This window comes from Idiotropiscis lumnitzeri, chromosome 2 (assembly GCF_059441095.1).
Source record: "Idiotropiscis lumnitzeri isolate Australia: NSW breed Sydney's pygmy pipehorse chromosome 2, RoL_Ilum_1.0, whole genome shotgun sequence".
NCBI classification, from domain to species: Eukaryota; Metazoa; Chordata; class Actinopteri; order Syngnathiformes; family Syngnathidae; genus Idiotropiscis; species Idiotropiscis lumnitzeri.
Window position 1 is genome coordinate 7,717,027 of NC_142392.1, and position 26,300 is coordinate 7,743,326.

The 26,300-nt window shown below is 42.8% G+C and overlaps 1 protein-coding gene across 1 annotated transcript in view; it reads left to right on the plus strand.

Moving 5' to 3' along the window:
* The first annotated feature begins 5,927 nt into the window (after positions 1-5,927).
* nav3 (neuron navigator 3) overlaps positions 5,928-26,300 on the plus strand; it is a 182,847-nt gene continuing 162,474 nt past the window's right edge. Inside the window, exon 1 of the mRNA XM_088288882.1 lies at positions 5,928-5,979. The gene's annotated coding sequence lies outside the window, so the exon portion shown is untranslated. The remainder of the gene's footprint in view (positions 5,980-26,300) is intronic.

The window sequence follows — 26,300 nt, forward strand, 5'->3', positions numbered from 1 at the left end:
CCTGCTCAAATGAGTGGCAACAACTAGATTTTATTTCATTTTTTTTTCTGTATTTCATAGCACATTCCCGCTTTAAACTAACATTATGCTCGTTTTGTTTTGCAAAAATGAATTAGATGTTGCCGATTGACCACTAGGGAGCTCTCCTTACCCGCCACTGCTGCAGCTTCAGGTCATGGTTCAGAATTCTAATCTAGAGACTTTATGACCAAACATGCATCATCGTGTATTTACATAATTTGTCATTCTGGATCAATCTTTAGTTATTTTATTTTCTTTAAGTAGTGAAAAGACAAGTGAGTGTGTCATTTAATTCAGAGTATAACGTCAAGAAGATGCCACTCGGGGAAATGGTCGATGAAATAATAATGGCTCTCTTTGTGTCAAGGGGACCTTATAGCATTGATTCTTGCGGCTTGTCGACGCCGGTCTAAAGAGTGTGTCGATGTCGTGAAGGGGAATGCGATCCCTGTGTCCAAAATTAGCAATGTTAGCCAATTCAGTCACATGACCGCCACCAATATGTTGTTCCATTAAATTGACTTCAACTTAAAGGGGAAGTCGACCCCCAAATTTTCTTGACAAGAATATGTTCCATGCAGGCTTACTAGTTGAAACACGGCATTCTGATTAATATTGCGTTTGCGGGATAAAAATGAACCGCAAAATCCACCGTTTTTTAAGTCATCTCGGGGGGCGGCCATTTTGTCACTTCTGTTGACTGAAAATGACATCGCAGTTGCTAGGCAATTACCAATCATGGCTCGGCTTCAGAAAACAGGTGAGCCGTGAGCGACTGTGATGTCATTTTCAGTTGACAGAAGTGACAAAATGGCCGCCCCTGCTGATGGCTAAAAACTGCTGGATTTTTCAGCTAAACTCATATTCTGCAAATGCAATATGAATCCAAATGGCATGTTTTGACGAATGATGGTGCATAGGACATTTTATAACAAATATTTTTTGGGGGGTTGACTTCCCCTTTAAGAAGAAATACCGATCCAAAATGTCTGAGGATTGTGAAGTCCATATTTAGTTTGCCATAAATTTAATGGAACCATGCAAGAGCGGCAAGCTGATAGCAAGTCACCACAGACAATAAGTGTAAATTGGAGACTGTGTGTGGCAAAAGTCCACAGTTTGCACAGCTAGGCTTCTGTTGCCGTGATCGATGGCCTCTGACACCAGAGGTTGCGTGCAGTCGTTTGTCAAGCCGCCCGCCGATAAACAATCTGAAGGATATACAGCCAAAATCTGCAGAGCCTCCAGCCGTGTAGGCTCCGCCATCAGAACGAGTGGACTTCCCCCTCCCTCATATACGGCAGCATCCTGCAATTTAAGATTGATGAGAAAGGTCGCGGGTGTGTGATTTAAAATGCTTAGCAACAGAGTTTCACCTGTTATAAATGATTGCCAAATGTTCTAATCGGAGCTCATGCCAAATCTTTGCTAACACATCAACACCAGTTGAACTGCTATATTCCAAGCGAGACATGGATTTCATTTAAATGTATTCTGCTGTGAGCCGGAGTGATGAAGAAGCGCACTGCATCATCCCGAGAGGTGTAATATTTTGCCCCGACCCAGCCGTTTAGAAGCGTAGCGAAAATATTAGAAACACTACTCGGTGCGATGCAGTATACTGTAGATAGAGAGCAAAATAAATGAAAGTGCGGTAGTGGGTAGTGCGTGTGCCTCACAGGTGAGAGGTTCTGGGTTCAGCTCTGCTCTTTTTGGAATGTGGGAGGAAGCAGGAGTAAATATGAAATATTGGAAGCAACTGTAACCGTTTGAACATGAGCCCAAGATAATGATTTAATTAAAATACATTGCACATAAAAGATAAGTTTGACCAAACTAAATGTTTATGGGGGTTCGGACAAGTATGGATCCCCCCCCCCTTGCCCCCAATCTACTCCTGATCACACGCACACTAAATGAAAAACCAGAATGTGTCCAATCACGGCTGTCTTCGCCTTTCAGCTAGCCAATCAAACGTGTCAATGCAAGATAAGAGTTTTTTCCTGTGCTGCTATGAGATCGGCTGAAATATTATCCTATTGGCACCGATTGTGGATATAGGTGCAGATAAAGATTTTGCTGGAAGCGAATATATGGGAAAACAAGAGGGGGGGTAGGATTGAACCTTGGGGGACACCTTGAGAGAGAACCAGGATTGTTTGATGATGCCTTCTGCGTTGGTCGGGCTGCGTTTTAGACTACCACAGTTCTCTTTCTTTCCGCAGACTAAACAAAATCTTCATCCTAAATGTAGCGTACAAATGGGCCAAGCCGGTAATAGTCCTATTTAGACATTTGAAATGTAATACACTGATGACCTTCTGTGTTTTATAGCGGAGCCGCGGCACCATCTGCACACAATAAGCACTGAAGGCCAGGACCCAGTTTTCCATAAATGAATAAAACAGCATGCCGCTTACAAGCTGTAATAGGGTTTTGTATTTGTTTGCCTACGTGCTATTGAGTATAGCGAAATGGGTGCGCACCCAAAATTCGGCATGTCAGCAATGATAACCAATGTGATTGATGGAAAGTTAGAAGCAAACTTGAGTTGCTTTTATTTACCTCTTAGCTCATGTTTAAAGAATTGGGAATCTTAAATTCACACCATCTCATCCTTTCGCATCCTCCCACGCCGCCTCTCTTGGCACTCCTGCAGCACATGGCGCATCAAGAAGACTTCAAGATGTAAATACTGACGCATGCACCCATCTCGGAACCCGAGTTATTTTAACACTCATGAACATGTCCTCAAGCTAAAGCCTCTTAAAAATACATCTGTTAAGAGCTTGACTCCCAATCATGACCTTAAACCAGGCGTGGGCAAACTACGGCCCGGGGGCCACATGCGGCCCACTAAACGTTTTAATCTGGTCCGCCGAACTTGAAAAAAATTAAATATTTTTTTTTTAAAAATTACATTTTGTTGTAATGCTTTTGTTCACTTTCATTTAAAATTAAATGTATTTCTTTTTTCTCCGATGAGGTGAGGTTACCAAAATCCATCTCTATCCATCTGCTCCTGGTCCGGTCCCTCTTTCAAATTTTAGAACCCATTGTGGCCCACCGATCAAAAAGTTTACCCACCCCTGTCTTAAACAATGCATAATTCTTTCTAAAATTATTGGTAAACAACTTTGCTTTTTAAAATGCGGCTAACCTTTTGCTTTTTAATATACATTGCAATTAATAGAAGCTCATACCTCTAAATCTGTCCAGAACCTTGTCATCATTGGCATTTATTTCACCAGTGGACAGATGTGGTATAATCTCTTCTAGTCTTATTCCGACTCAAGTTAATTCAAAGCTAGTGTTTGATTGTTCATGAGTCCACAAAATAAATGAGGACACGCGTGATAGAAAACGGGTGGACGGATAGAAAAGGAAGGTATCTAGGATTGAACCTTGGAGGACACCTCGAGAGAGAAGTGTTCAGTGGGGTTCCTTTTTCGAAGAATTGAGGGAGTCAGGATGACAAAGGTGCGTAATGTAATGCGACGCGCCATGTAGCCCGAGGGACGCGCGCTATCGTCCGTCACCAGCCATCTATGACCGATGACTCTATTCTCTCTGTGATGTTCGAGGCCATCCATCACGTTAGGGAGCTTTCAGCTTTCGTAAGTATTTAAGCACATGTAAGGTCGACTCTCTGTTTGACTTTGACCTTGTTCCGGACTGTGGACTACACATGGCGCGAATGGCGTAATTCAGAAAGGCACCGCAGCCCAAAATGAAACCACGACACCACCTAGATAAGTCGGCTCATTTATGTAACGTTCCATGCAGCTTAAATTTCAAATCAAAATACATATTATGTACCACCAGATGGCACTGTTTCACTTTCATTTCATTTTATATTTGATACAGAGCTGTGATTCAATTGATGATGGCATACTCCCGTCTCAGTGTAGTTTAGGCGTAGAATAGTGTACACATCGCCTTATTTAGACAAACTTGACAATCTTCTTGTATTGTTTCCAGCTCACAATATGGAGTAATAAAGAACATATATAATAAAACAACTGAAGCAAGGCCAACGACCAGCGTTAGCAAACAGCACCGCTCGTATTTGGGATTCAATATGGAACCCCCTGTTGAGCAAATGGAGCCGCGGGCTGATGATCCATTTCACTGCGGCGGCGGCGGCGGCGGCGGGCCGAATCCGCCGAGCCTCCTGTAGGCTTCCGGCTCCCCTCCATTACCGATTCATCACACGCAAAAGGCTAAAAGCAGCTGGCTGGCTGGCTGCCTGGCCGAGCTCTAAATTGCGTCAAATTGTTTTCTTCTCATATTGTTTGCGTTCTGCTTGTTTGCCGAAATCACATCACATCAGGCTGCTGACGAGAGGACCGAGCAGCGTCATTTCCCCGCACAAAGTGAGATGACTGAGAGCACCAATCATATCCAAACATCATTATTATACAGCTGTGCTATTTACCCGATGAGTCATATTTCCAGATCGATTTGTATTCCCGTCTTTGACCAACCTGTCTTTTACTATTTGGGGAAATTGACAGACAGGTGTGAGTGCTATCCATTAGGCGCCATTTCAACAATATTCACATTTTTTTGTGTGTGTGTGTGTGTGTGTGTGTGTGTGTCACTGTCTCACCTGGCTCAAATGCAAGCGGCTTAAAAGTGATTTTTATCAGTGCATCTATCGTGCTACAGTTAAAAAAAAAACAAAAGGCAGGAGAGCTTATCAGAACAAAGGTCAATTAGCCAAGTTTGCTGTAACAAAAGTTAATGAAATCACAGGTTGATGAGTCGAGCTTATTACCTCTATGCACTTAGAGTGCCTATTCCCACCTGGACTGAATCACACCCGTTCGCTGAGTGTTTGGGGAAATAAAATGATCACTTTTTTTTTTTTTTGGTTAAGTGCCTCACTAGTTTCATTTTATCAGGGCAGGATTTGATTAGGTGTGCGTGTGTTCAGGTGTAGATTGGGGCGGAAAATCCAATCTCGTCAATAGCCCCGTTCGCAAGGCTTTGTGTCGATCAAGGTGGTTCCCATGGAGACCACATCCCCTAAAAGAAAAACACCGACCGCACCATTTTGTGTCGTCATAAATGGATCTGAAAGCAACACTTGAACACGGATCCCAATGTCGCTGTCGCTACGGTTCACTCGTGACAGCAAAATCCTATCAAATTGGAGTGCACTCATTGCAAATGCGTTTTACGCTTGCCATCTGCCTAGCCAAACTATCATTTCCTACGGCAAATATAACTGTGATAAAAACAAATATGATGTTTTTCATGGAGTCAAAACACAAAATATATATATTTTTTTATATTCTCAAAATCAAATTGTCAATAATTATAAGCCCCTCTATGTAGGGACATTACATTTCAACGACTTGTCCAATGCATATGAAAGTCTTTGAATTATGAAAAAAAATCATATGAGGTATAATAAGACAAACAATAATAAACAAATACAAACAAAAAAACCAAAATAATAAATGAAACAATATGACTTTTTACAAGAGTCACCAACATCCCAATGAGCACTTTTTGTATTCCAAAATTCTCCATTTTGACCAATTAATGCCGCCTTGCTCTATAAAAAAGCATGTACTGTTTAGTGTGTTGCGTAGTCTCATTTTTTTTCACCTCATTCAGTGATCTCATTTTGTGCAGCTCACCTCCTGGGAGATTTTCCGTTCAACACTGCCACCGTGTGGACAAAGAGTGCAGCTGCCCCCCCTGATGCTGCGAGCGCTCAGACAGACTCTGGGATGTCTTGCTGCGAAGAAGGCGGCTTCCTACCTCCAATTCCTCCCTCCCTTCCTTCCATCCTGGAGCTCCGTTTTGCGCCGCAGTCCACACCTCCAGCTTTCCCGAAGCACATTTTGGAAGACTTTAAGCTCATTCTCAAGACGCCAAAGCTGCTGTGGATTAAAAAAACAAAAAAAGGCTGCAGAGGGCGAAGACAGAACTGCTGGACACCAGGTAGGATCATTTTGATATATTATGTCGTATTTTTTTTCAAAGTGGAATTTACCAGATTATATGGTCAGAATTCTGATAATAGCCATTGCTCGTGCAAGGTGCATGCTGGGTGGGAAAGTGATGCTCAGCACCAAACTGTGCTTCAAATCACCACTAATTAGCCACTTTTCCATGAAAAGAGGTGGTCATCAGAAGAGTGATGCTGCATCCATCCAACTTTATGTATGCAGTCGTGTAACATGGATGTTTTCACTTTAGGTTTCATTTATTTGTTTTAGTATCACTCTCAGCCCCCCCCTCACCCCCGGCAGTATTTTCAATAATCCAAGCCTGATGAGATTCATTGTATCGATTCTGCCTGTAGCACGTAATATGTGAAGGCATATTTTATAACCATAACAATCTCAACATTCAGGAAAGGACAGACGGTCCATACTAATATGTAAGATCATTAGAAAGCAGTCTGAAATTCAATTTAAAAATGACCGCCTTAGTGTCCAATAAAATGCAACAGGTAAGTGTGGGCTGTTGAAGGGGTATGAACATTTTTACAAGCCACTGCATGTAAACAATTGGCGATAGATTGCGCTCCAAAATGCAATTAATTCCCCCCAAACTTTAGGAAATGCGTAATCGTGCAAAAATGATTTGTGAATTTGAATAAAAATCATAACCATGTTACTCTATATGAGTGGTTGACGATCCAAAAAAGGGTTGTAATTTCCTATCGTTACCACAAGATGGCAGTAAAAAACGTTTTTTCTTGACTAATAGATAAAGCTACGTCCTTATTAAATGATGCCCCACGATGGCGCCGAAGCAGTCTTTTTATGTTAGACATGGCTTTGGCTAAAGCAGAAAGACACATTAAAAGACTTTTTCTCTGGCAAATGGAAGTCCCCTCCCAAATTTGACGTGGGAGGCGTTCCACCGTCATGATTCTCTTGAACTCTTTCATCCCCACAAACAATCCATCCCCAGGCTCCATCCTTCAAAACTAGCTCCCGTCCTCCTGATCCGAATGGCTTTCACGTCACCGCGTCTCCTTTTGGAGAACCATCCCTCATGGGCGCTCTGCTTCTGGTTACGTTTCACTGCGATCAATGGCGGTTGATGACGGTTCACTCATCCAAGTGTCCGATTAAATTAGCGTTGCCGATGAGGCTTTAAAACGTCTTGGGGGAGAGCGACTACGATTGACAACGGAGCAATTTATTAATTAATTTATTTTATTTTTTTTTAAAAGTCGTTGACTCTAAGTACCACCTAACGGGATTCCATCTCCAAATGAATAACTGAACATTACTTTGTCGTCCGCGTGCATTATCCGGACTTGAATACGGACGAACCAAGAAATCCACTTGTGGAGGCCATTCAAAAGAAATTTTAACTCACTCCAGTGTCGTAACGCGGCTGCTTGACACTGATGCCGTGTGAAGTTGCTTTTAAAGGAAGCCGAATGAACTCGTCATGACGGCTAGTTTAGCAGCCTGACGGTGTGAGTGACAGCGAGATAAAAAGGGTGCGCGGATGTTTCTTTTAAAAAATTTTTTAATTCTTCTACAGTGGACGGCAACATTCCCGTTTGATTTGAATCGGAAATATTGTCGTCTTGAGGCGTGTGTGCCGTGCAATTCCAAGCCAGGACTGCCACAGCGGGCGTGTCACTGATCTTTCTGGATGCAATCCATTTTGTGTGATTTATGATTTGTGAAATCTAGAAAGACCCATCTTATGTTTTGTTGCGCTTGGTCAGCTCCTCAAGAGGATCCCCCATCGTCTCGTAAAGGTTTTGTTCCCGTGACTATACGCGAGGCTTTGATTAACAATCGGGCCGTCGCGCCGAACGACGCCGCTGCTGTGACCGGCGGCTCGGCTGCACCACTGTAATCCCTTTTGCTCCGATGGGACTGGAGTCAAGTGAAAGCTTGAAGCAGGAAAAAAAAAAAAAAAAAAAAGACAACGCATGCATGAGGCATAATTGGACATCTTTATGTAATGCGCCACAAGACTGAAAAGCCATCACTTTGAGCATGGCAGGATGGTGCAATATCCTCCGGATCATCCATCACCTCGCTCTTTTTTTGACACCCGAGCGACTTCCTGCTACCTGTTAAAAATCCAGTCGCAGTGAATAAATGCAACGCTAGCGAGAATGAGCCACATGAGGAGTCTCGGTATAAACTTCAAAGGCATGATTTGCAAATTCAATAAAGACGGAATGGGAACCTCCTTCTTTCCTCCTTGCATGCACAACAACCCTCCCATTGTGACTCTTTCGTTTTAATTAAGTACCAGCGTCACCATTTGGCATTTTTTTTTTTTTTTTTGCGGAGACTCAACCCCGCAATCCCTCCGGGGGTTGGTGGAGCAAATTAATCCACACCGAATGGCAAGCAGTCACATGCTAGGCGAGAACATCAAGTCCTGTTTTAGTTTCCCTTTTGGTTGACAATTTGGCTGTGGAAAGTTTCAGATGGACTGCAAATCCCAAAATGCTGGGAATTTCTGCACAAATCCAATTAATTATGAAACTGTCATCTTGCACTATAGAAATAAACACAAGGACGCGAAATCCTCCACAAAGTCGGGAAAGTTACAGTAATGCGAGCCTGTGCTGAGCGTCACGTGGTCTGTTGTGAATATGATGGAAATCGATGGCGTGGTTATGGTAAATTTGCACGGGGAAGATTTCATAGCCTCAAACCAGAAAAGTTGCTGACGCCGAGACTTTTTTTTTTTTTTTTTTTCCCTTGCTTGCAACAACCCGCGTAAGCACGCCATCAAGCGCGCTATCAAAGCGGCGTGGGTTTATTGCAAAGGGGCTTCGCTGCGGGCGCGAGGGTTACGCGAGTTCAGGGAGGCCAAATGCAAATTTCCAGCAACATAATGTCATTGTCGGTCCGGATTTTATGTTCCCGCTTTATTCCAGAATTTTAACCAATTCATTCCACAGTACAATAAATAGGATGACAGAAAGCACCACTAGACTACTAGACTGCTTTTATCATTTTTTTTTCTCCCGCCCATTCATGGTTACATAAGGGTTCATCATGTCATATTGTGATGAAAAGGGCTTTACAAAAGCTATTGGCTAACAATCAAGGCATCTCTTCAGTGGCTGCCTCAGTCGCCCCACGAGAGTGCTGACTAACTGCTTGAGTCAGCGCCGCGACCGTCAATACTTATGAGCCGGGAAAAAAACAAACATTCACTGCGGAGCCATTAATCCTTTCTGCACGCCACAATAGACCCGAAGCTTTAAAACACACAAATGTATCTGGAGGCTGCCGCGACGCATAAAATGGAAGCTAAGTCGAGTATTTTGATTAGAGCATGCTACAATTTTTTTTTTTTAAGATACTGTTTTAAATTACATTTGGTCAAAATTGCTCGTCGGCTTTCATTAGCTTGACGAGTCATGCTTCAATATTCGATATGAGCTACATGATGACATGAAACCATCGGCGATTTGTTGTGCCATTTGTCCAACACTTGTCTCGAGCCCGCCAGCATTTTGTCCTCCCAATCTGAAACGAAGCATGGGGTCGGCGAGTGAGTGGGATATCAGGCGCCCAAGCTCGGATGCTATATAGTTATTGATTATTACGGTAAGCTGCGCTATTATTAATAATGCCTCAGTGTGGTATTACCTGCCGGCAAGCGTCGAAACGTAAATTTTTTTCTGTCCCCTTTCTCGCCTATTTTTGGGTAAGGCTGAATTTTTGGATTCTATGTTCACATGCAAACGTTTTGATTGGCGGGCCACAATGGGTTCTAAAATTTGACGGAGGGACCGGACCAGGAGCAGATGGATGGAGTGGTTTGGTCACCTCACCTCATCGGAGAAATTTGAAATGAAAGTGAAAAAAAAAACATTACAACAAAATATGTCTTTGGAAAAAACACAGTATTTAGAAAATAAAACATTAACGAGGTTTATTCATTTCATTTTTTTCCAAGTTCGGCGGGCCGGATTAAAATGTCGAACGGGCCGCATGTGGCCCGCGGGCCGTAGTTTGCCCACACCTGGTCTACATACTCACACTAGCATAAACAATTGCAGGTTGCCAAATAATTGTGTTCCAGATTGTTGCGTTGAGAAACTTTTATGGCGCAATAGGTGCATGCCATGGTTGTCGACTCGACCACTTTGCTTATTTTACCTATAATTTAATATCTGTGTTGTTTAGTTGAGCAGCTTTTATGTCGCATTGAGAGTATCATAAATAATTTGAGGTTGCTTATTTTCTAAGCCAGCCTCCTTGTATCGAAAATTCCAAAATCCAAGATTGGCCAGAAATGTACCATGTGACCATCACCTCCATCTGCTCTCCTCCATTTCATTGTACACTACTGCTTTTACCCCATGCAGGTGGGACGCTTTATTCATTGGTATTGATGTCTCTGCTCCCATCGGGGGTCTTTGAAAAAGGCAGGAAGGAATGAACAGCGGGTCAAGCCGCTGAGCCAAAACATGCCGTTTTTTTTTTTTTTTTTTTTGATCGGCGGGCCCAAAAGGCCTTGTCAAGGACATGGCTCGTTCGCTGAGCTTTTATTGAAGGCAGCAGAGCAACAACAGGGTGTTTGCGCTCCTTTGATGCATAATGTATTAAAGGTGACTTGCAGCCTCCTTGTCCACCTTTCATGTACAGTTCAATTTTTCATTGATGGCATTTAACCAGCGTAGATGAGGTAGGCCGGAGGGCTTAATGAGCGCATCTCATTATTTCTGACCTTTATATGAAAAGTATATCTACACACTTATTTTATACAGAACCTGTCTGTGATCTCATTCTGATGCAGGAGTCGTGCTTTCGATTGCTCGATTGACTGTTACCATTTACTGCTATTAGACTCTACCAGGGGTGTCAAACTCATAAAAATGTATGATTGCCTTATACAGTATCATCACATATGCCGTCAATAATTATTTTTCAATTTATTTTTAACTCATTGACTACCATTGACGGATAAATACGTCAAAGATACATTTTTATTACTTGGCTGGTAGTGAATGAGTTAAGGGCGGATTTATATAAAAAAAAAAATGCTCGCAATATCTCACATCTCAGTGTTGTTAAAACAATTTGAAAGAAACACGATTTGCTTTTGCAGGCTCCATGGAATAATTTCATGGGCCCAATCTGGCCCTCACGCCTTAAGTTTGACACCAGTGTACTATACTATTAATGTAAGAGATCCTGACCACCATACGGGGAAATACAAGTTAGAAAAAAAAATGCATTTTTGAATACTATTCTAAAAATGTGTTGGGAAAAAATAAATGAATAAATAAAAGCGCCATTTCTTTTTTCAATATTTCTGAAAAAAATGTTTGTACAAATAATTGCCTTCCTCCTAGAATAATAAAACATAATAAAATGTGTTTTAAAAAAATAAGCCTCTCCCAAAATAATAACCACCTTAGACTTTTAGGAAACTCTATTGACAGAATAATATGCAAAAGAGTTTTTAAAAATAAATACCTCAATTTTGAAAATATACCTGGTGCTCTCTGCAGTTGGCTAAATAAATGCCTTTGGCCACCACATGATTGAAAAGTCATTAGAATGATTTTGAACAACAGATGTCCCACCAACCGAGCCGTCTCGTGTGGCGCTTGTCGAAATCACGGAGAGTGTCAACAAAATATTGTCTCTTTGTTTCATCGACTGCTTGCTGCGTTATTGGTTTATTTAATTTTTGGGGGGTTTTGAGATCAACTTTTGTTTTAAGCAAACACAACATGCGTCTCGCATCTGCTCCCGTCACGTCCCCGCTGCGACGCAAGCTTCAAGATTTGGCGTGGGATGTTTTTGCCACTTAAAAGCGAGACCCTCGAGTATTGGCCGGTTCAATATATATTTGCACTCTCACCCCGAGATAAGCGCTTTGCAGCTTCAGGAAATGCTTGTAAAGCTTCCTCAGCTAATGTGTAGTGATTTTCCAATGAAAAAGAAAACGGGTAATGGTGACATCATTGCCAAATGACGCCATGGCTCACATATAGTGGCTTTCACGATGACCTCGCTGTTTATCGATTTTAAAAAAAGGTCTCCAAAAGCCAAAGACGCAGAAAGTCAACCATTTTGGTTTGAAGCTTATTTCCAGATCTCTTTTGTCCCGCTAGGAAGGTCATCCTGAAATTAGCCTGTTTTAAGAGGGCGGCCCCGTCTAATTCTAGATACTGCTCGGTCAATGACACGTACCGAATTTTATTACCATGACAACCAAAGGCAGAGCCAAGGTTGACAGTGGCAGCACATTGAGCCCTGAATCTCAATAAAGCCACTTTGACCCCCCCCCCAGAAAGACTGCATAGTCTGTATTTGGCAGCAGTTCATCACCAAGTTGCCAAATAACTTGGCAAAGCAGGTAGTGCGCTGATCCGGTAATGTGGTGCATGCAGCGTACCAACACAATAACTCCTCATTGCTACCACATCAAAACTACATTAGTTGTGTGAGTTGATTCTCAGAAGCTAACATTGTCAGTCAAACTATAATTGTTGCTTGGAAGTAGCTTTGGATCTTCACCAAAGATGGCTTCCAAGTTATGGGCAGATAAATTGTGCGTAGGGGCAGTGATTGTGTAAATTAGCCCGATTGTTGTATAACGGTGAGGCAGAAATTCAAAAGATGTTTAATTTCGCATTTGATAGCTCGCACTTCATAGAATTATACATTTTATATTTAATAATATTGAAACATTTTGTTTGTGCTCGTTGGGATCAGCGGATGGATTATTTTAGCCATGCTAGCGACGGCGACTACGGTGACACAACATCCGCAGAGCTCATTACGCCGCCATGTCGCCAGACATCTCGCGGGATTTGAAGTAAAGCGAATCATTTAGCGGCGGTGTCAAATCCCCCCCGCCCGAGTTAATACCCTGTAATTGTTTTGAGGAACTCTGACAAAAAGCAGGACTGATTGTTTCTATGGTGCTTTTTTTTTGCGTGAATCATTGAGAATTTTCTTAATTAGGCTGGATGGGTCCCTCTAGTCGTGTTTTGCTACATTCAAAGTCACGACTAACAAAGGTGCAACAGTTAGCATATTAGAGCAAACCTGCCAGCTTGGCAAGCCATCTCCACTTCCGTTCACGCTCATTCCTCTCTCTCCCAAGGACATTTCCCCGTCCTTTGTGGCTCTCCACTTAACATATGACTAATGTCTTACACCGCCGCGGAGTGTTTGATGGATTCCTCGACGTGCCGGCGCGGAGATCGGAGGCTTTTGTGTCATCCGCAGACTGCGCCGCAGGAGCCGAGACACCGAAAATCAAATCTACGGGCAGCCTTGGCTTGTATCTGATTCCAGAGTACATTTTTAGAATCCTGACATCTCACTTTAGATATATCGAATCCCCCTACGAGCGGAGATGCTCAGATTTCGGACTAAAAGTGCCGTAGTAACTGAATCAGCCTTTTAGTTGCACTGCGAGTCAACAATACATAAGAATATGACCTTAAAACAGGGGTGGGTCACAATGGGTTCTGAAGTTTGACGGACCAGGAGCAAATGGATCGAGTGTTTTGATAACCTCACCTCATCGGAGAAACAAAAACACATTTAATTTTAAATGAAAGTGAGCCAAAGCGTATATGTCTTTGAAAAACCACAGTGTATAGAAAATAAAACATTAACAAGGTTTATTCATTTAAATATTTTCAAGTACGTCGGGCCCGATTTAAAACGTTTAACGGACCGCATGTGGCCCCCGGACCATAGTTTGCCCACAGCTGCCTTAAAATAACAGCTTCGAAATTGTTTAATGGCACACTGGGTTGTAGCATCGAGAGGAAAAAATGCATTCTAATTGTCCATCCGTTTTCTGTCGTGCATGTAGAACTTCAGATTCTTTTTCTTTTTTTTTTTTTTCTCAATGAAACCATAGTGTGTCACACGTTCAAACTGCCACTTCCTGCCACTGGCGGCATTGCGCCAACCCCCGTGCTGTCGGAATGCCAAGAGGCCTGAAGGCTGCCCGCCGCTCGCCACGCCGGTCTGCCATGTGCCCATTTGCGAGCCCGTTCGGCTCATCTGCTAGCGGGAATCTTGACGCGATCAAAACCAAAGAGTGCCGCGTTACAGTATGTGACAGCACGAACAGGTGTAGCCTCCCGGTGCACATGCAGGTCGGAGAGGGCAACCCTCGTATGCCCACGGCTGTGTCTTTGAACAAGGGCACATCCCCTGCTACAGAAAGAGGGGAAAAAAAAAATAATTAAATATTAAGATTAAAATACAGCACTTTGTATGTAAAAGCACGAAATTCAACTCAGTTGAGACGGCTTGAAAAAAAGTTTGTGAAAGGCTGTTATAGACTCCCAGAAGATCAACAACAAAAATACAAACAAGCATGAGCGCATCTGGAATTTAACTTATTTTATTTATTTTGTTGTTATTATTATTATTATTATTTTTTTTTTTTTAAAGAAGAAAAAAAAATATTTTGGTGGTCAAAACATTTGACAGACCGCTAGAAGCATTTTGATGGAAACCTGGACCAAATTCCAAGGTGATTAAAGCTCGCCGTCCTTGCTCCTTGTGCTGATTTTTTTTTTTAAATTTTTTTTTATTTTGAAAGGTCTGAGGTGGTAAAAGACCACATGACTTTGGTTTTGCCCTTATCATCCGCGCAACCAATCAGCAAAGTTTGAGGTTGCTCGAATAAATGTCCGGGCAGAAAATTAGACTTTGGACTCTTTGCTCTGTCTGATAGGGAAAAGGTCAAAGGCCGCTTGGCAGGTGTAGACAATTGAATCTGAATTTCCGCTCAATAATGAGACAAAGTGAGCAGGCTTTCGTAAGTCCTTGAGAGGCGGCATGAAAAGTTAGCGAGGAGGCCCCCGAGTCTTTGTTTCTCTCCGATTTGCCGCTCAGTGGCGGCGACGCGCAGAGCTCATCGAGCGTTGCCGATGATTTACGCCACGCCGCCGTTCTTTTGACCGATAGCCACATTACTGCCAGACGTGTCGCGCGAGACAAATGACGACGGTAAACGGATGAGGCTTTGGGTGTTGTCAAGTGTGCAAAAGCGGGAGATTGTCTCTCACGGACGCCATTCCATGGTCGGGAGTTGTATTCGTGTCACAGCTGCTAAGGGAGAAGAAAAAAAATAAATAAAGCACGGGCTAAATCGCATTTCCCTCCACACTGTACACTTTTTAATACCAGAAATTCGATTTCAACCCAGCGGGGGTGAAATCATATTTGCAGGCAGGCGCAATTTGTTGATGATGCAGTCAGTGGAGCGTTGAAACCTGCTTAGATGGTCAACCCTCTCCTTGTCGCGAAGCATTTACATCATCGGGACGTCCTCCGCCAAGGACACTTGCATGACCGTCGAATGTGCACGTGTGTTGCTCATCAAGAGAAGCCGCGTTTGATCTCTTTATTTTTGGAGATGGAATCTCAAATTGCCTCCCGCTGGGAGCTATGCTGCTTTTTCAATTGATCATGCGGCCCCGCGTGTATTTGCGGAGCGTCCGAGTAGAGCGAGGGAGCAAAGTCAGATGACAGCTGGAGGAGGGATTTCCTGACAAAAAACAAAACAAAAAACAAAAAACACGTTGGCAGAAAACCCAAAGCAGCATGTTGTCTGTCCCTGAGTGGAGACTTTGTCAGCCTCATTTAGAGTCTCTTTGTTTTTTTTTTTTTTCCTTTCATAGTCAGTGAAGGGTCGAGTGTGACATTGCAACAAATGACCCCTGCTACAGAGGTCGCAAATGGCGTCACAAAAAAGGGCAAAGGGATAATAGTGGATCCATACGGTTGGCAAATTAAAGTTACACATCATCAACCAGTCCGGTCGATAAACGTTAGCCGTTGTTTGGATTAACCTTGCACGGCGCCAACGCAGTGCTCATTTTGGACATGAAAAAATTGAGTTCTCCTCTAAATCCTTTGTTTTTTTTTTTTGTTTTTTTTTTGTCTGGATTAAATGCTGTGTGAATCGCGGCTGGTGAGATAAAGCAGCAAAAGCTTTTGTTGGCGGGCCGGCTTGGCTCACGTGTGCCACGAGAGCGCTGGGAGCTTGCCAAGCGGCGTCAATACCACATTGGTGTGCTCATAGATTGGTCTCATTGCGTTGCGACTGTCTGGAAAACATCGGGACAGCGGCTTTGACCCTGCGCGACCCGACAGTTGTTGATTTAATTTTATTTATTTATTTATTTATTTTTGTCAGGAGGGCTTCGAAAAATGTTGGAATAATACTTTCATGCAATATTTTCAGATTCATGTCGTTGCTATGGTGACTGTGGATCACCAACATGTCCAGTGGAACCTTGAAAGATTTCGGGTTGAATGTGTGCCACTAGTGGAACGCGGGCTCCCTCTAGTGGCATGCGAATGAATTGTCGATTTAAATAATTCAAATTGGAGACTGTGCCTGGCGTGGGAGTGAGTGGTTGAAACTTTTTTTTTTTTTTTAAATCCAGTACAGTGAATTTGTTAATTACAGTTCATTTGTCATTAGTTTTTATTTAGATTTTTACTATCATGGACACTGTTTTTTTTTTTTTTATTTATTTTTTTTATATATATATATATTTTTTTTTGCAAATAAGGTGAAATTCTGCTCTTGTTGCGCACTTTTACAGTTCAGCCACTAACAAGTTGACTGGCAATGCATTAGCAAGCATGACCTTTATATACTGGCAGTTTGACCTGTTGAATTATTCCAAGTTCAGACGCATGGCATATTTGAATCCGTGTTTCTGTCGTCCTTTGGCACATTTCATCTCTTATAACTTTCCAGAATATAAATGTCAATATTCTTGTTCCTTTTTTTTTTTTTTTTCTTTTAGTTTCGATCGTTCAAAACGGGGTGCTAATTGGATAGTCACATGATCACACAGTGTCGACAACGGTACACGTGAGCGAGAATAGCTGCTGCTTCTTTTCTCCTACTCATTCCTCTTCCTTAGCATGATGAGATTTTTTTTTTTTTTTGTAAACTGCATCTTAAACCATAATCTAAAAAAAAAAAAACAAAAAATCGCAGATATCTTCGACTATATTGTCATTCTCCCTCATCTTGGCTGCAACATCCGAGCACTTTAAGTGATGGAGAAGCGGTTGCATCCGAGGCCGTATGTCATCATTTACCGCCGCCCGGAGGCCCTGTGCAATCCTCGCCTCCACCCATTTTCTGTCTCTCTCTGTCGATCGGGTCAGCAGAGGGCAAAAAAAAAAACAGAGGGGGTGGTTACTAGCAACATGAAAGCCCCCCGGGACACGGCTTGAACTGCCGTAAAAGGCTCTATCAAAAGGCAGGCGAAGAGTTTGAGCTTGCAAAGATGGCGTGCAGTCAGTGTACAATGTGATAAATTGTCAAAATGCCTCGACGTGGAGAAATACAAATTTCATGCGAATGCACTAAAAACACCGTTGTAGAGTTTAGAGCAGGGGTGGGCAAACGTTTTGGTTGGCGGGCCATAAAATTTGTCTAAATTCTAAAATTTGTCAGACCAGGAGCAGGTGGATGGAGTGTTTTGTTGACCTCACCTTATCGGAGAAAAAAAAAATGCATTTGATTTTAAATGAAAGTGAACAAAAACATTAGAACAATACATATGTCTTTTGAAAAAACGCAGTATTTAGAAAATAAAATATTAACAAGGTTTATTCATTTAATTTTTTTTCCAAGTTCGGCGGGCCGGATTCAAACGTTTATCGGGCCGCGTGTGGCCCCCGGGCCGTAGTTTGCCCACACCCAACTCAGCACTAATGGGAAAAGATCCTCAGGATGGATTTCATGACGCCGGTCAGCGAGTCATAAAGCAGCCAGGTTCACGGTTGGGGGCGGGGAAGGGTTCGTGAGAAATGAGCGATTCCAAGGTGTGGCGTGCGGGGCTGACGTGTGTAATATCTTGCTTCCCCACAAGGGCTGTTATCAGATTCTGCTCATATCCTGGGAGATTAAGTTGAGACGGCACGGGTGAAAACGCAACTGCTTGAGGCCAAAATAATACCGCTAGCTAAACTCGAAAGTGTTGATATCAAACATTGTCCGTGTCAACAACAAGCTCAACATTAATAACAACACTTATGAATGGAGCTCATTTTATCGCCTGCTTTATGTTTTCGCGTCCGTCCTTATACGATCCCGACGATATAGCATCCTTTCCTGTCCTTACCAAGATGGTACATTTTCAGTCCTCGGGAATTCAAATAAAAAATGTAAACTAAGGAAGATCAAAGTTGCAGAGATGCGGTCGATTCCCCTCGCCGACCACGAGTGCAATTCGAGAGACGTCGGGACATGCCAAGATGTTGGGAACGTCAACCATTCCGGGATGTTGGAAGGGAAAATGACCAATTAGAAGCGATCATTCCTGAGCCAGATAGTAAATCATCCTGAGGAGGATGGTGAGACGTTGATAGGCAGGCGATGATAACTTGTTTGATATTTGTGAGCCAAGTCCAGATTTGAGGGGAGATTTGCTGTAGAATCTTTGGATGGATGGACAAAATCTTGTGGTTGGAGGAATGCAAATGGAAATGGATGTGGTCTTTTTTTTTTTCAAAATCAGCTGATGTTTTCATGATAATTAGCAACTGTCTTACTTTAATATCAAAGTAGATGAACTGATTTCAGATTTAACTTCTGTACAAATAAAATATTCGTCATTTTTCACAAAAGTTCACGAAATATGCCTGAGTATTGTTATCTGACTACCATTTATCTCCAAATATCCGTTGCTTTAAAAAAAAACGTAACACAAACTAGCGTGACTGCAGCTTATTGAGTTGTGACCGTCATCTGTTATACTGCCCCCTGGTGGCCAAGTCCACTCACACCAGAAGGATTAGCGCCATGTCTATTGAAATGAAGCAAACATATCTTTCAATTTATTTAATTTAAATTTTTTTTTTTTTATTTATAAAGTTTATACTATTCAATTGGCTGCCCGCAAAAGCATTTCACGTGGCCTGCCAAAGATCACCCAAATAATTTGAATTATTCAATATAATTAGCAAAGGGTATTTGTACATATTATAACCCCCCGCAAAAAAAACAACAAAAACACCCAAAATGAATATTAGCAGATGAGCACCGATATTTGTGATTAGCTCCTTTTTGAAAGGGCATTTTAATTTCACCCCGTATTTTTTCCTCGAGCCGTGTCTGAGAACTCATTTAGTTCCAACTCATTTAAATCAGTTTTTTTTCCCTCTCTTTTAGCGTATATACAATTTTACCTTGGCTACGATTTTTATTTTTTTTTTGCAGAGTGAGCGCGGTTGAATTATCCATTAAAATATTTCCTCATTAAGGAAGAACATAAGAAATAAGGCCAGTCCATCAATTACAGGGAAACCTGGCCTACTTCGCGCAGCTTAAAATACGCATCACATTCAGTTTTTAGCTCATCTCTCAGCAGCGAAACAACAAAAACTGCATTTTTTTTTTTTTTTTTTTTTTTAACCCCTGTTGGACTCTTGTTTGAAACCAAACCCGCGCAAACAAGGCACCTGACAAACGACTTGGTTGCACGTGTGAGAGATTACACAGCCTCGCTTCTCCATATGGAATAAAGCGCCCGCAATAAACAGGCAGCAATAGACACACTAGACTATGATTAATGGATAACCGTGAAACAGGATCTCTCGAAAAAAATAAATAAATCCTGCAGGCGGCGAGCCAACTTTAAATAACTTACTCGCGAACAAACTGTATGGCGCACACCGGCGCTCCCGCTGTGTGAGAATGAATTGCTGGGAAACAACAAATTTTGCATGTCTTTTGCTGCAGTCTGTCAATGCGGCTTGTGGAAAACACACCAAATATATTTTCATCCAATCTGACTTGGAGGGACTTGTCTTCGCGAGTAATGGAAGGCAGATGCGAGATAAACGCAAAAGAAACCTGGAAGTGCATCAGAGTCGAATTTATTGTTGCTTTTGGAACGCGACGGGAGACGTTGGTTAATTTCACTCGACAGGCGTGGAATTATTTGTGAATTTAGGGCGCTTCTATTTTGCAGCCACGCTAACCGCGCAGCTCTGGAGATTTTTTTGCGATTTGAACGCCGGCCGAGGTTGCGCCGGAATATTTGACTGTAATAACTCCAAGCTTGGCCATTTATGAAATGATGTCTTAACAAATCCAAATACACAAAAAGACACTCCAAGAGCTGCTGTCGCAAGAATCCAAGACAAATACTTCAGAACGCACTTTATTTAATAAATTGCCGTTCTTCTTTATTAGAAACACGCGGCATTGCAGTTCATTTCAAACATGGACGACGATCGAATGTGCTCTGTCGGGGTTCTCCTGCCAAGCCTGAAGGGTCATTTATTGGGCAAAGAAGTGCCACCCCACTCCTGTGTTGCAAAAGTCTGCCGTGTGAAAAATGCATGAGCTATCAGCATGGCGTAGAAGGAAGTGAACGCGTGCATTTTGAATACAAATGCTGGACGAGGAGCACTTAGCGGACCACCCAAGGCTATTAGAGGTGTTCCATAGGACGTGCTGATCATGCAAAATAGTGCTCGCTGTGTACAGGTACTGATTGCAATCTTTAAGTAAAAATATAAAAGTTAAAGGCTCTGAAATGGACAAAGTCAGACGTACCGGAACATATTTCATGCCAGTTATATCCAATGATCATTTTGTATTTGAGTTTTTGACGGTTTGTCCCGTTCAATAAATTGCCGAAAGTGCGTCGGCAATTGTGGCTCTCCTTGCCCTCATGCGAGTGTTCAACACAAATCAATTGATCGGAAAATTCACAAGTTGGGCCACTCGTAAGTCAAGGCACCACCTTGTGTCCATCGGAATCTAGTGTCTGCTCCACACTCGAGAGCAGGGGTAGGCAAAATTTTTTTGATTGGCGGGCCACAATGGGTTCTAAAATTTGACAAGAGGAGCAGATGGGAAATTAAATACATTTAATTTTAAATGAAAATCAACAAAAGCATTACAACAATAAATATCTCTTTGAAAGACAAAATATTTATTCATTTCATTTTTTTCAAGTTCGGCGGGCCGGATTAAAACGTTTAATGGGCCGCACGTGGCCCCCGGGCCGTACTTTGCCCACACCTGCTCTTGACATTGCTTTTGTTTTGCAGCCAGAATTTGAGCACGCCACTGTTTTGTTCCCATCATTTACCGGTGTTCCCAACAGATAAGAGCTCAAGTGCTCATGTCAACTTCTCCAAGCAAATTTGCCGTCTTGTAAAATGCGCTGTAACAAAATCCCATTAGGCTGCCGAGATGATGCCCCGGTAAACGTCAACTCAACTGTTTGCGCCTCTCCTCCGCAGCAGTCATGACCATCGCCGCTATGCAAATAACAACATGCCACCTTGTAAATTTGTTTGAGTACGGCAAATCTTTTGTCACACCGTTTTCCACAAAGCGCATGCAGAGCGAATAATACGTTGTTAATACATCATCTGTCGGCGATCCAGTCACCGCCGCAGGTCTGCGAACCTACCCAGAGGAAACCAATTTTTTTGCCACATGACGCAAGCGCCGTTGTCTGCTCGTGTGTCCTGCAGCATGCGGGCAATTATCTGGCTCTGCAATTACGGCACTGGCAGCGACATGGAAAACCGACGGATTACGCGGAGACAAAAGGCGAGACGCAGCCGCCGTGCCGATACAGACAAAGTTGGACGGGGGGGGGGGTTACATAATTAGCTAATTGCCTCCTGCATAGCTAATGCGGGTGGCTCTGCGTATTCCAGAGATTTATTTATTTATTTATTTATTTATTTTTCCGAAAGATATTTCTAGGCGATTTGCTGATTCGGCGCTAAATCACGTGTGTTTCTAGTGACTGGAAAATTAGCGTGATTTAAAAAATGTGAACACAGCAACATAGTGAATATAACTCATCTTGCCTTTTGGTATCTTCCAAGAACTATGACGACTTTTGTTGAGGAGCTTGTGACCTCGGTGCCAAGGAGCTATGTTGAAGTGAGTGGAGGAGCTTCATTTTGACACAAGTGGTGCTTTGTCGCCATCTTGTGGCGTCTCGTAAACTAGGAACTAGGTTGACGAAACTTGACGAGCTTCATTTAGACAAAAGTAGTGCTTTGCCATCCTATGGCATCTACAGGCAATTACAAATCTTTTTTTCATGGGTTTTTATTTTTGAGGGTTCATCAAAATATTATTTATTTACTCATTATTGTGGTGATAAAGAGATAATTTTTTTGCCTGTCGTAAATTTCCATTTCACTCGTGCGTATTTACTTTATTTCAACTTGTTTGCCGTGATGCATTATATGATGGAGTGAGTCTTTCTTTTTTTTTTTTTTTTTCTTCCGTCTTCTCTATGTTGCCGCAGTTCGCTGTTAGCGGCTTGCTTACCGCTCGGCTCTCTGATCTAATTGGACACGAGGCCTCCAGGGTGGGTGACACCCAGACAGAAACATGACCGAGAACCTTACGAGGGGAGCTGGCGGGGGGGGGCTGCACTTCCCGGGCAGACTTTTTTTTTTTTTTCCATGCGCGACCAGTGTATGAAAGGTTGCTGCGTCTAGACGTTTCCTTTTCGAAAGGTCTGAGGGACAGTCCTTTTTTTTTTTTTTCTCTCAAACGTCCTCCATGACATTATCCCCTTATGATACTTGGGGGAGGAGTCTCGCAACGAAACAAACTCCCTGTATTTAAAAGCATGTGCCGTGTAGCTCACGGTGATGGGGAATTCCAGTTGAACTGGACAAACTGCGGCCTTCCGAGTCCCTTCTGGTGTCGTCGAGTTTGGTCGGCGTGTCTGAGCTGTGACTTTCCGACTGCGCAGCCAATTGTCTGTCTGCTATTGTCTCAAGCCTCGCGGGCGTCCAACTGCTGCCGGAGCGGCCTGAGCATCTTGTTATCCTCACTGCACCGTTGCTTCAGAACCACGTCAGCATCACATAAACATCTTGAGGTGTTGCCTTGACAACGCAGAAAAGTTGATATCCATATCAGCATTTCTTGGCACGGAATTTTTAAATTCAACATTGTGATGACGTTGTTGAAAACGCACAACGATAGTGACGAGGTCATCCGGCACACGCTTCACTTGCCTTTCTTACAGTTGCAGCGTTGGGTTATTTGTTTGCTGTTCATTTTTTTTATAAATTGTAATTTGAGGGTTTAACAGTAAAAAAAAAAAAAAAATCTCAGACAATTTTATTCAAACTTCTCATCACAGCTCCTTCTGGTGTGTGTGCCTTGGCCACTAGGGGGCAGTATAATATGCTTACTGTGCTTGAAGACGTGATCTGTAAACTGCATTGAGACTATATCCCTGTCTGGATTGTCCGTCTACATGTGTTGCTGCAGTTTTGTGGAAGTGGTGAAAAATGGCTTGAAGCCTGCTTATTGTGAAATTTGTTGCAAGAATTATTTTCTGGCTTAGGGTTATTAATATTCTAACCTTGCTGCCCCCAGACGATGCTGAGCGCATCTGCTTCCCCAGATGTTGGCTGGACAATTGTGATTTTTTTTTTTCCCCGTGTCCCATCATCTTCTCGCTGCCTCATTTTCGAGCCCAGCGTCTTTCTGGAGTTTTTCCCCAAACGAGAGGAGGAAGTCTGTCCTCTGTCACCTTTCTGGCTGCACCCGATCGCCGTTGCGCTTTGTTCAAGTTACTAATTGAATGAATTTGCAGTTTTCTGTGAATTCCTTAAACGAACTGTTTGACGTCAAAGAGTATGCCACGGTGCAATCATTGGCAGTGACTTTGTGCATCCGCAGTTTATCACCGCGTTCCTTCCAACTCGCAAAGTTGGCAGCCCTCAATCGCACTTTTCATCAACTCATCCAAAACTTTCCCCCCTTTCAGTCTCTCGCCGTTTTCTATTCTCGTTCCCTCGGGGTTGAAACTCGCACACGATAGTTCCGCGCACCGAGACCAAAGCACCTCGAAACAAGCAGTCAATCTGCTGAGAACCAAGAAATAGATGGAAATTCTTGTCGGATAGTCCAAGCCTTATTTTTTTATTTTTTTATTTTTTTTTGCCGCTTGCAAAGAAAAACGGTGAGTAAGGTCAAGCATGTCTAAGAACTCCTCCGGACTGAAAACGGTAATCTAAGAGATTCAGGTCATTCCTGTGAACTAAAATCGTTCGAGTAAACATTCCTAGCGGGAATTGTGAACATTTGATCACAGTCGAGACGATTTCCGGCGTCTGAGCAAAAGGACGATTTCATCCCTCACATGCGCGCGCCATTCAGCGGCGAATGTGACCGCAACTTCTCTAATTGGAAGAGCGACTCGACTGAGTTTGAACGCCTCCTCCCGCCGCCAATTATCACAACAAACCTTTCCAGCGGCTGGATAATACTGCCGAATTCCCGCTGGTGTTCAGAGCTTTTCCGGGAATGTCTTATCCACGTTCAAGAAAGATTTTAATGGGTCTCCTCCTGATTCTATCCCGCGCTAAAAAGCAACGTGTTGAGTCTACGGTGTAATAGTCCCCCGGAACTGGAGTTTGAGAAATTGGCGAGCGTCAGGCGAAGTTTTCCCGAATTGGGAATTGTAAAAACGTCTTGTATTTTTATCGGCAAAATCTTCGACCGCTGTTTGCAAATCAGAATCTGGAATATTATCGATCGTCGTGCAAAGTTTGAGGTGCCGAGCTGGCAGACGAGCAGCAGCGACATCAGGCGCGTTATCGATCGGCAACGTTTTACGTCAAATACCGCGTCGGGCCTCTTTGTTTCGATCTCAACTCCAGACGTTTAATTGCATGGCATTTGAGCAGAATGTAAAACGTATCCGCCACCTTGGTTCGAGCACTTTGCAGGTGACATAAAACACAGCAACAACAACCCCCTCGGGAGAACTTGCGCTGCTTTTTCCTTTGCATGCTACTTCGTGATTTGCGGTGTACTTGCTTCGTCTGATAGAAGCTGCAATATTTATGAATTTATGATTCTTTTCTTTTTTTTTTTTTTTTTTATTATTGCAAAAACCAATAAAGCATGCCATTGATCATCGCGGTGCAGTGTGTGCATGTGTCACGCAGCCTTACGACCGATGAGGACATCTGCATGCGGATCAGTAGCAGCGGCCATTGATTGGCGATGGAGCGCCGCGCGTTTACGATGTGATACTCGCGTGTCGGTTGGTGTTGGTTTGCGCTCGGCCTTTGCTATAATTGGCAATTATGGGGAGAAAAATGACAGACAAACACGCGGAGGTTGCGAGTGGCTCATGTTGAATGACGGAGAGGGATTTGTGAGTCATTATCCATCTGATCGGAAACTTTCATGTTTTTTTTTTTTTTAATCCTCAGAATTTTACAAAACTGGCTTTTAAGTTTTATGACCTATTGAGATTTTACTTAAAATTTAAAATGTTGTTATCCTTACCTTGCGTCATCAAATGCAACTGTGGTTTAAGACGGTCCTCAACCACAGGGGCGTGGCCCGTTACTGGTCCACAGACCACTTTGGATCGGTCCACGCAGATGAAAGAAAAAAAATTACATGAAGTACTTCTGGTATATTTATTATTTGAGGCTAGGAAATATCTTATTTTGAAAAGTCATCGTGATTAGCATGGATCAAGTACCACGGAAATCCAGAAATGGTATTCAGTCGCTAATTTAGGACGCTAACAAACCGCTTGTTTATTACGGCTTCATTGTATGACAGGACACGAGTCTCGGGCGTTAGTGGCTGCTAGTAGCTAGCAGCTAGCTGTTAGCATTAGCAACAAGCGCCAGCTCTCACATTTATTACCAATCAAGGCTGATTATGCTTACCTCACAAATACGTGCTTTATTTATGAATACGCGCCTATGAAATTATGATGCTTCAAACTGAATCTTAATTGGCTGACTGGACACACGCAACATTCAAATGTATTCCCCGAGTGCTTTTTTTTTTCCCAAACACGTCCCTCATTCTCCATATTGATTTTTATGTAACATTCTGATGTATTTTGAGCGTTGGGTGGTATTGCGCGGGAACATCTGTATTCATGTCACACGGCCGCAATGACCTTGAGATGAAGGCTGCACAATTCTATTAACATCTCCAAATTACCTGCATGGCAACAAGGCCAGAGCCAATCTTGAACGGAGATGCATAATTGATTTGATCACATGCTCCGTGACAAGAGTCTGCCTAAAATAAAAGTGAATTTCTCGCTGATTTTTTTAAATTATTTTTTTTCCATATCTCATCCGTGTTTCCAGTTGCGTCGTCCGTCCATGTCAAGGTGAACTAATCCCCAAACAAAACAGACGAACCATTTCCCCATTCGGACGCTGTTATTGATCTGTGCGCAGATTCAAACAAAATAGATTAGCCAAGAAAACGCAGTGGGAAGGTCAGTCGAACTTCGGCGGGAA